Source organism: Equus asinus, chromosome 14 (genome assembly GCF_041296235.1).
Source record: "Equus asinus isolate D_3611 breed Donkey chromosome 14, EquAss-T2T_v2, whole genome shotgun sequence".
Classification (NCBI taxonomy): Eukaryota; Metazoa; Chordata; class Mammalia; order Perissodactyla; family Equidae; genus Equus; species Equus asinus.
The window spans coordinates 7,971,580-7,982,564 of record NC_091803.1 but is presented as its reverse complement, the minus strand read 5'-3'; the positions used below and the strand labels follow the sequence as shown (position 1 = coordinate 7,982,564).

At 46.9% G+C, this 10,985-nt stretch overlaps 1 long non-coding RNA gene across 1 annotated transcript in view; it reads left to right on the top strand.

The window, feature by feature from the left end:
• Positions 1 to 4,114: 4,114 nt before the first annotated feature.
• LOC139040145 (uncharacterized) overlaps positions 4,115 to 10,985 on the top strand; it is a 135,599-nt gene continuing 128,728 nt past the window's right edge. The window contains exon 1 of the long non-coding RNA XR_011494070.1: positions 4,115 to 4,440. This is a non-coding gene — a long non-coding RNA (uncharacterized lncRNA). The remainder of the gene's footprint in view (positions 4,441 to 10,985) is intronic.

Genomic DNA, 10,985 nt, shown 5'->3' with positions numbered 1-10,985 from the left:
TGGAGGAGCCCAGGGCCCCCAGCATGCAGACGTCGAGGGGTGGAAGCCATCTTCTGCTGCAGCCCTACCTTCTCCCCGCTGGGCACTGCTTCCCTCCCCCCACCTTCTCTCTGTACTTATTCCCTCGGGATATTTTTGCCTGGAGAGTCACAGTGTTTGTGTTTCTCCATCGGATGACATGTGGGCAGACCTTCAGGGTGGTTATGTGGAAAGGAACCAGGTGTCGGGCCTCAAAGACAAGTGTTCTTTCCCTCCAGGAATGCCAGTCAATCTCCCCAGTGTTGAAGTCCACATCCAGGAGGTCATTTTGTCTATGGCCGAGGTGGGGGCCTCGAGCCCCTTGATGACCAGATTAGTCCTTTGGCATGCTGGTCAGGAACAACGCTAAGCACAGCCCAAGTGTGCTGGTTCAGAGTTTCACATTGGGAGAGAAGTAGAACACCACACGCTCCCCCATAGACACTTGTTCTTTTTGATCTGTGCCTGGGCCATGGGCTCCCATGCTCGTGGACCTCGAAACCCTTATGGATCTGGAGAGCCCCTGACAGCAGCATGATGAGCAGCAGCACAGGAGACGGGTGAGCTCACTGCCTTTGCCTGAACAGCCCTGACTCTGGAGGGAACCAGGGAGTCATTCTGAAATCTTCCTGGGGTCATGGCCTTCTCCTTTCCTCAAGCCAAACAAGGGGTCATCCCCAGGACTGTGCTGGGGGGACACTTTCCCAAACAGTGTCTCTGTGACCGCCCCAAGTAGCCACTGATGGTCATCAGACTAGACACAGTGACTAAGGAGCATCAGCCTGAGATTCAGGAAATGGAACTCAAGCATCCACCAGTTAGGAGGTTGTGTTGTCGCTGCCCTCGGGTAGGAGGCTGGGAGACCACCTGCCAGACACAGGCCACACCTGATGGCACCTCACTCTGGGATAGAGTCAACTAAGAATAGGTCTTGCTTTCTGGGGAAGAATGAGACACTGGGGTGGGGAAGAGATGGCAGCATCCACTTGAGAGAACAGAACATGAGCTAAAGCCCAAGCTGGCCGGCAATGGGCCCTCACTCCCAAGATAGTAACTGCTGCCAACGACCCCGATAGTTAGCAAAGGAGTAGTTAGTGAGCACTGCCCAGGTGTCCTCAGGTGAGGTTGGGCCATCCTCCTTGTGATGCCAACTGTTTTAGTCACTTCACTCCATTGGTGAGAGGGAGATTTCCACCCTAGACTCATGGGGCTGGCTAAACACAGTACACTCGACAGTGGACAGGTGGAATGGACAGCAGTTTATTAGTTTATCATATATTCTCACAGCCCCAGGAGGAGGACAGCACACACCATGCAGGGCCACACGGGGACTGCACTTGGGAACAGATGGAACAAGCAGAGGTTTGGGTAGGAACAGGACTGTGTGGTAACAAGAGGGTGAAGTGAGCCCTGGTTCCCACAGGAGGGTGTGGTGGGCTTGTTGGAATGATTCTCTGATAGGGAACTGAAGCCTGAGGTCAGGAACAAGCAGGCACTGTGTGTGCTCCCTGTGATGAGAAGGGGTGTTTGGCCAGGGGCCCTTATCTGTGGGAGAAGAGGGGGCAGAGGAGTGGGGAATGGCAGTTAGGCCATTTGAAGTCCCCTTGATTTATCAGATGTCAAGACAGGTCATAATATTGAATCTTAATTTCATGCTTTATGTCACAAGAAGTTATTAAAAATAATTCTTGGCTCTGGCCCGGTGGTAGTTGGTTAAGTTGGTGCACTCTGCTTCGGTGGCTCAGAATTCACCAGTTTGGATCCCAGACACAGACCTATGCATCGCTTATCAAGCCATGCTGTGGCAGGTGCTCCACATACAAAGTCGAAGAAGATGGTCACAGATGTTAGCTCAGGTCCAATCTTCCTCAAAAAAGAAAATTAAATTAATAAGTAATTCTTCCTAGAAGTGATAACACAGTTCAGCAATATGCTAGGATAGAAAATAAACATGTAAAAGTCAGTTGTATTTCTATGTACTAGCAATGAACATGTGCATAGGATACCAAAATTAAAAGTACACTAGGGATCACTAATAAAAATAAAAGACTTAGGTGTGAATCCAACAAAACATGTCCAGGACTTGCATGGCGAACTCTACACAACACTGACAATAACAGTGAAACAGCTAAATAAGTGGAGAAAAATACCATGTTCCTGAATTGGAAGACGAAATATAGTAAAGATGTCAATACTCCGTAACTGTTATACAGATTTAATGCAATCAAAATCCAGTAAATTGGTTTTGTAGCTAGAGACAAAGTAATTCCAAAATCTGTACGGAAAGAGAAAGGAATTAAAATAGCTTAAACAACTCTGACAAGGAAGAAGTGGGAGTAATCGAGCTACTCAGTTTCATAACTTATTACACAGGTACGGTAAGCAAGACTGTGTAATATTTGCAGAGGGATTGACACATAGATCAATGGAACTGAACAAAGAACCCAGATATAGTCCCAACAAATATGCCCCACTGATTTTTGACAAAGGAGCAACAGCACTTCAATGGAAGAAAGTTGGTCTTCCAAGAGACTAGAGCTACTTAAGGCTTGGGAGCAAATCACAGGTCAAACTTAGGCAAATGGAAACACAGGGAAGGAAGAAAATGGTTGACTGAGGTACTACCAGGTGGTGATGGAAAGGGAGGGATAGTTGGCGCCTAGCTCAGGAGTAAAGTTGCAACTACCCAATGAGAGCTTATTTCATCTTTCTGAATTTAGCTGCTTCTGATTGACCATTTCCACAGACGCTGGTGATTTTCCCGTCAGCTACCACACTCCAAACTCAGGTCACCACTAATTGTGTATACGGTGCCCCAGACTCTGTTAGCCTGCCCATTAGCATCATTCTCAGGCTATATGAGATGGCAAGATGGCTCTCAGTAGCTTGAAAGGTACATCCTCCCAGGTTCAAGTCTGGCCAAAAAGAGAGCTCTTCCAGACTTAGTAACTCCTGGTTTGGTTCAACTCCTTGGATTCGTTCAGATTGGACCCATCTGGTCACCGCCCTCCCCCGCCCCAACACACACATACACACACTCCTAAAGTATCACTGGGGTGTTCTGGGTATCATTGCCAGGCCGCGGTAAGGTTCTGCCCCCCGTGCCAAGCATGGAGCCTCATGTGATACAAGTGGACTGAAAGGAGAGTTTAGTTCTTCAGAATAAACTCTAGCTGTTGTTCGATCAGAAAGCAATCCTGGACAGCCAAGGCAGCAAATGTCCACTTGAGCCTCTTAGGGAGAAAGGCCATGGTTCATGCCCAGCTTTCTCTCCCAATATTAGTGTTCACAGGGATTGAAACTCCAGTTTCTCTTTTCTTGACTTTGTCAGAGGATGCAGATTAGCCGGCAGCCACCTTCTCTGGCTGGGACATTGTTCATGGCTCCCCCAGTACAGTCGCAAACTTGGAAGCATCATGCAGCTTGAGATGGTTAAGCTCACCATTTCCAGACTCTACTGCTATGTCCTAAAGTTTCAGCCCCTTGATCAGGAGCTTAAATGGAATGAGCTGGCCCTGCCTGAGGGAAGCCTTTGGGGTGGCCCCACAATGAAAAACTGACCAGAGTCCTCTGAATCACCAGTTTTTCTGAATCAGAGGCTCAGCAAAGAACACAAGAATTCTTTGCTCATCGATCAACAGAGGTGTATTGGTGCGTCTGCCTCCACCTTCTTCCAGTCCCCCTCAGCCTCCTCATCTAGACCGATGGGATCCACACCTTCTACCGTGTGTTGTTGACACTTCATACCCACTCACACGTGTGGACTGTGTATGGTGCCCTGCCCGACGACTATGCTTGTTCAGTGGCTTGCAATACCCTCTAGGCTGAGGATGAGTCAAAGAAAGTGGTGTATTTCATCTCCGAACCTCTCCCCTTGGCTAAACTGCCCCACCTCAGCCTCGCCCAAGGTCATTTCTACTTTGCATATCAGTGACACCCATTGGTTCCTCAACTGAATGAACAGGAAGCAAGCTATCAATATCTGATCTCACCCCGAGGGAGACAGGAGTCCTGGCTTTCTGTTGTTGTGGTTGGTTGGTTGGGAGGTGTCCACATCCGCCGCCGGCGGGGGGGCGGGGCAGCGGCCGGGGAGCCTCTGGGCGGCGGCGCTCGCGCGCGCGCGGGCACACGCGGGGAGCGCGCGGCTGCTGGGCCGCCATCCTGGGAGGCATCGGCGAGCCGCGCCTGCCGAGAGCCCAGCCCGGCGGAGTCCGGCCGCGCTCTGCTGCTCTCTCCCGGGCCGGGCTCGTCCGTTCCCCCGGCGTCCGTGGACGCCGCTCCGTGTCCCCGCTGGGCACAGCAGCCCAGGCCCTCCACAGCCACGGCCGCTAGCCTGAGGTGGCCCTCCTGCAGCTCCCGCTCTTCCTGCTCGCGGGACACGGACGACCAGGGCGCCTGCGAAGATGATGCCATCTGCGAGAGGTACCTGGGGGCGTGAGCCTGGGGGCTGGTGGGAGGCGAGCGTGTACCTGAGGAAGAGGCTTGTGCGCCGAGAGGTGCCCGTCAGGTCGCGGGACAGCTGTGCGGCGCGGGGAGCGGGGGGCGGGGGGGGTCTCTTCGTGCGCGTCATACGTTCATGGAACGGACGGTGTGTGCCGGGCACGGGGCCAGCCTGGGGATGCGGTGCCCGGGAGTCGGGCGCTGAAGCGGCCCCCGTGGTCTTGGCTTCTTGGAAGGACAGACGCGAAGTAGATAAGGACACTGGTCTCGATGCGTTCTGAGGAGTGCAGGTCTCCCTCTTTTAGAGGCTACGTTCCGTTGGGGTTTTCGTGAAGCCTGTTGTGCCCCTGAAGCTCAGGCCGGTTCAGGGGAAGTGGCCTGTCTAGGGCCACGTAACGTTTGTGTGCAGAGCCAGTGCTTTCCAAAGCCCTTGACTGTGCGGAAGTCTCCCTGTTAGGGGTGCAGTGGGGGCTGTCCGGGGAGCATTGTGAGCACAGGTATGTGTCCCACACTTGAAAGTGTGGCAAAGAAAGCGTGAGGCTCGAGGGTGCTCCGTCCGTTCCCTCCTTCCACAGGAAGTCTGGAGAGTTGACTTTGTGACAAGTCCTTCCTTTCCTCTAGTCGGTGCGTGTTCAGTGGTCTGGACACTTGAGGAGCAAGACTGACATGGTGTTTGACCTACTGGACCTCACAGCCTAGTTGGAAAGGACAGACAGGCAGCAACTAATTACCTAGGAGATACGTAAAAGCAATTTTGTGTTGAGTGTTGAGAAATACAGCATTTACTGATAGACTTTGTGGCTTAGGCAGTGATGTTCAAGCTGAGAGCAGATGCCTAAAAGAAAAGGAGGACTTGTGCGGGAGAGCGTTGGGACAGGGCAATGGAGGAGTGTGGCCTGTCAGAGGAGCTGAAAGAATGCCCTGGAAACTGGGGCCACGTGGGGACTGTAGGGTGGGGAAAACAAAACTTTTCGATTAAGGCTGGCGCTTTCTATACGTTTTTGGAGACCAAGCATGGTGATTGGGAACGTGGACTCTGGAGCCAGACTCTGTCAAATGGGTCCTAGCTCTGCCACCTACGGGCTGTGTGAACTTGGGCAAGGTACTGTACCATTCTGTGTGTCAGTTTCCTGATCTGTAAAATGGGGATGATTATCATACACACTCCATAGGTGAGTGTAAAGGTGAAAGGATATTTCATATCAGTGAAGTACTTAGAGCAGTGTCTGGCCTTTAGTAGGTGTTAGTAGTGGTTGATTAAATAAACGGATAAATACCTACATGAGTATTAAAGGCTTGGAGACTGTCCCTGGTGAAACCTGTGAACTGGAATGGATTACAGCCAACTTTATTTCCTTTCCAGCTTGCAGTTGCTACTGACCGCATCTGTAGCACTGTGGAATTAGAAATAATCTCTCTCAAATTGGCTGCTCTAGGTAAAACAATCTACTGCTTTCAAAATTATCCCAGGGAAATAAAAGCCTTTTCAGTAGCATTTTAGGGTTAGGCTTATTTAATATGTATTGTTTATATTGGTTTGTTTAGTATTTGCTGGTAACGTTTTTTTTTTTTTCAAAGCTGCTCGTTTAAAAAAAGCAGATTAGCTATGAAATGGTTGAGACACAGAGAAAAGTAGAGAGTCGTGTGAGGAGAGCACGCCTTTCCTTGACGCTCTGTCGAGAGCTTGTGTGATTCCAGCTGCTCTATGCCTCAGACACGGTGCCCTCTGCGTGTGCAGTCATCCAAACAGTGCAGGGTCTGGAACCGTGGAGAGTCTAAGGCAGTACAGTCATGCTTTGCTTAACAGTGGGGATCAGTTCTGAGGAGTGTGTCACGGTCAGGCAATCTCGAGACTGTGCAAACACCACGGAGTTCCTAAACCTAGATGGCAGAGCCTCCTACACACCTAGGCCACATGGGACTAATCTTATGGGACCCCCGTTGTTGACTGAAACGTCCCGATGTAGGGCATGACTGTACTTCCCAACTCCAAGGGCACGGAAGTGTAGCCTGTGGGGCTTTTTAAAAGAACAGAGATGCTCAAGGCCTCCTCTGGGCCCACTGACTCAGAATCTCCTGGGATAGTTCCCGGCTTTAAAGACCAGACATAGTCCTCATCTGGAGTCATCTCATCAATGGTTTTTCACACTGGGTTTTCCCTCATCTGAAAAAACGTGCAAAGAGATTGTGAGGATCCATAATTAGTGTTTTAATACATTTTGCAGGACTCAGTGTTTTTCACGTTCTGTGATACTGGGATCTGCATCTTCACTGTAATGTGTTAAACCTTTAAATCTTGTCAAAAAGTCATGTCATTACCTAGAGAATGCTTATGTGAATTACAGGCAGATTGCCATCTTTCTGCTTCCGCCTCCTCACCTTTAAAATGGGGAGAATAACGGTAACCTACCTTTTGGATGTGAGGATTAAATGAGACAGTTGGTGCAAAGCAGTGAGCACAGGATCTGGCACAAAGTAAAGCCTTCAATATATTATGATTATAGTAGTTTTGATTTTCCTCCAGTCGGAGTATAATTTAGTTGAAGTTAGTGGCTATGTCACAGCTGTGTCTCAGGCTGTTGTCTGCCGCCCTGAGCTAAGCCATACAAATCCCTAGAATAACTTTTCAAAAGCCTGTCTGCCTCTTGAGGCTCCTACACTTCTTTATTTTATTTTATTTTATTTTATTTTATTTTATTTTATTTTATTTTATTGCAGTAACAGTGGATTCTAACATCATGTAGCTTTCAGATGTACGTTGTAATATATTTCGAATTCTGTGTAGATTACATCGTGTTCACCACCCGAAAACGAATTATAGTCCGTCACCTCACATGGGAGCCTCATCACCCCTTTTGCTCTCTCCCCTCCCCCTCCCCCTGTGGTAACCACCAATCCAATCTCCGTTGCTCTGTGTGTATTTGTCACTGTTTTTATCTTCTACTTATGAGTGAGATCACACGGTGTTTGACTTTCTCCCTCTGATTTATTTCACTTCACATAATACCCTCAAGGTCCATCCAGGTTGTCACAAATGGCCGGATCTCATCATTTCTTATGGCTGAGTAGTATTACATTGTGCATACATACCACATCTTCTTTATCCATTCTTCCCTTGGTGGGCACCTAGGTTGCTTCCAAGTTTTGGCTGTTGTGAATAATGCTGCAGTGAACCTAGGGGTGCATGTGTCTTTCTGCATTTGTGTTTTCAAGTTCTTTGGATAAATACCCAGCAGTGGGCTAGCTGGATCATATATATGGTAGATCTATTCTTAGTTTTCCGAGGATACTCCCTACTGCTTTCCATAGTGGCTGCACCAGTCTGCACTCCCACCAGCAGTGTAGGAGAGTTCCCTTCTCTCCACATCCTCTCCAAGACTTGTCTCTTGTCTTGTTAATTAGAGCCATTCTGACCAGAGTAAGGGGACCTCTCCTTGTAGTTCTGATTTGCATTTCTCAGATCGCTAATGATGTTGAGCGGCTTTCCATATGCCTGTTGGCCATCCGTATATCTTCTTTGGAGAAATCACGGCTCAGATCTTTTGCCCATTTTTTAAATTGGGTTGTTGATTTTTGTTGTTGTTGAGATGTATGAGTTCTTTCTGTCTTTTGGATATTAACCCCTTATCCGATATATGGTTTGCAAGTATCTTCTCCCAGTTGTCAGGTTGTGTTTTGGTTTTGTGGATGGGTTCCTTTGCCGTGCAGATGATTTTTTTACTTTGATGTAGTCCCATTTGTTCATTTAGTATTTTGTTTCCATTGCCCAGTCAGACATGGTACTTGAACATAGGCTGCTAAGACTGATGTCAAAGAGCATACTAATAGATAGATCCTAACTGGCTAAAGTTTTGGGGATTTCTGAGTTATGTCCATTGTTTTGCAGATAACTTTCAGAGGGAGAGTGATGCACAAAAGTGGAAGGAACAAGGGGCTGGCCCCGTGGCCGAGTGGTTAAGTTCGCGCGCTCCGCTGCAGGTGGCCCAGTGTTTCGTTGGTTCGAATCCTGGGCGCGGACATGGCATTGCTCATCAAACCACGCTGAGGCAGCGTCCCACATGCCACAACTAGAAGGACCCACAACGAAGAATATACAACTATGTACTGGGGAGCTTTGGGGAGAAAAAGGAAAAATAAAACCTTTAAAAAGAAAAAAGTGGAAGGAACAAAGCTTTTCTGTGATTCCTTTCTACAGGGGACACTTTTTTTTTTTTTTAAGATTGGCACCTGGGCTAACAACTGTTGCCAATCTTATTTACTTTTTCTTTTTCTGCTTTATCTCCCCAACCCCCTACCCTGTACACAGTTGTATATCTTAGTTGCAGGTCCTTCTAGTTGTGGGATGTGGGATGCTGCTTCAACGTGGCCTGAGGAGTGGTGCCATGTCCTCGCCCAGGATCTGAACCCTGGGCCGCCGCAGCGGAGCGCATGAAATTAACCACAGGGCCAGGGAGCCGGCCCCGAAGGGACACTTGTTGAACAGCAACCATCAGTCTGGCTTGAGGCCATTGAAGATAATTGAAGTCAGATAGGCTGATAATTGCGCTTCATTTCTTCCTCACCTTGCTTCCTTTGATCTCAAATGGGACGATATTTTTCTTTTCCCGTTTAGCTCACCTATGGCCCTTTTGATCCCATCCTGAGGGACAAAGACCAGTTTCCATCTCTCTACCAGATGGCCCCCAGAAACACAGCACTGGCCCTTGGTATGGTTTGGTTGAGGCTGCATTTTGACTAGATCTGGGTTGTGCTGGCTGTTTCAGAAGACAAGAAAGGGGTTCAGTTTCTATGGGACTTGAGAAAAGAGATGTACCAGAGTGGCATCTGTGTGGCCTTTGTTGAATTGATTTCTGTCACTGACAGGATATATTTCTCATTGGCCTGGCAATAGCATTTCAGGATTAGCGATTCATCAGCAAATGTGATTGTCATTTATGGTGACTCTGACTCACTCATAGGACTGAGCTTTTCAAAGGGGAACCTTTTGGTGACAAGCAAGTCTGATCACTACATTGCAATGGGATTTTACGTTCCGTGAAAGTTATTCCATGCTTGATACGTTCCATGAGACTCTCACTTTTTGACAACCACACAGCGAGATCCCTGGTTTGAAACAATTTCTCCAGAAAGTTACCCCTTCTAAACACCCAGAAGACTTCTACCTCACTAAATTACGGAACCTGCATTTTGATTGCTTGATTTCTGAAACTGAATGTAAAAATTTGGAGGACTGTCCTCTCAATGCCTCTTTTGAGTCTCGCCCTTTGCATAAGTTTGATATGGCCATGGCTGGCAGGAGTAACTGTGTATAAAATGCTGTCTGTGCTGTGGCCCAGACCCTTCATAAACTTCTTTTGCAGCCATCAGAAATGCAATCAATAGGGAATGGGGAGAGGCTGGTTGTTTACCCTCAGTAGGTAATGTTCCAAATCAAGCTGCTCCTTGTCTGATGGTCTATAAATTTTATATCTTGTCCAAATACATAGTCAAATGTACCTTTTTCAGGACGTCAGTATGAAATCAGGGTTTGGGGTTCTTTTTTCAGAGTTATACCAGTTTCTTTACTAACTTCAGTGCTTAAGACAGAGTTCTGGTCTTAGAGTCTTTCAATTTCAACTTGTTTGTGTAGAAATAATTGTAAAGAAAAAGGTGACAATGGCAGAGATAGAATTTTGGAATTTATGGGCCAAAGGGAACTCTTTGAGTCACAAAGAGCCTCAAAGTCTTGCCAATATTGTCTTTCTTTTTTCATTATCGTAGGTTTGGACTTCTTCCATGATGGCCTTAAATGATAGTAGAGAGAACTCTAGTGCTCGAATTGCTTATGTCAGTTCTGGCATGCTAGTAGCTAACTTAAATTTTTTATCTTATGCATATATATATATGCATGATATAGAAATGGTATATTTATATATGTATATGTTTCACCTTATATCACAATTTCTTTAGGCAGTATTTTTATACCCATCTTGCAAAAAAGTTAAGAGAAGTTTTGAGAGACTGCTAATGACAAATGAGAGAGGCTGAATTTGATTCTCTGGTCAATATTTTCTGAATGCTATGCATAGATATTTTTTGATTTTCATGTTCTCAAGCATCTCCTCAAGGAGGTGACTGACAGGGGAAGTGCCTATGTAGGGTCTGATTCTATAGTGGATAACTTACCATGTTTATCTCATAAAAATATATGTATCACATATATAAATCACATACATACTATATGATATTTAAATATCAGTTTAAATTTTCATTTTAGGTTATCAAGTTACTTCCATATGGGTTACCTCTTTTGAATCTTATAATACAAGTGAGTACTTTTAAGTTTGAAGTTAAAAAGAAGAGGGATGTTTCCAATGTCACACAGCTATCAGATCTTTTGTGTCCAAATCCAAAATTCTTTCTGCAGCTCAACTACAGCTTTTCCATCTCCACTCCTTTCGGAAGACCACACAGTTTGACTGCAATGGTAGGGACCAGGTACATCTAGATCAGCAAGAATCTCTGTCAAAGAGTATGATATTCTCAAC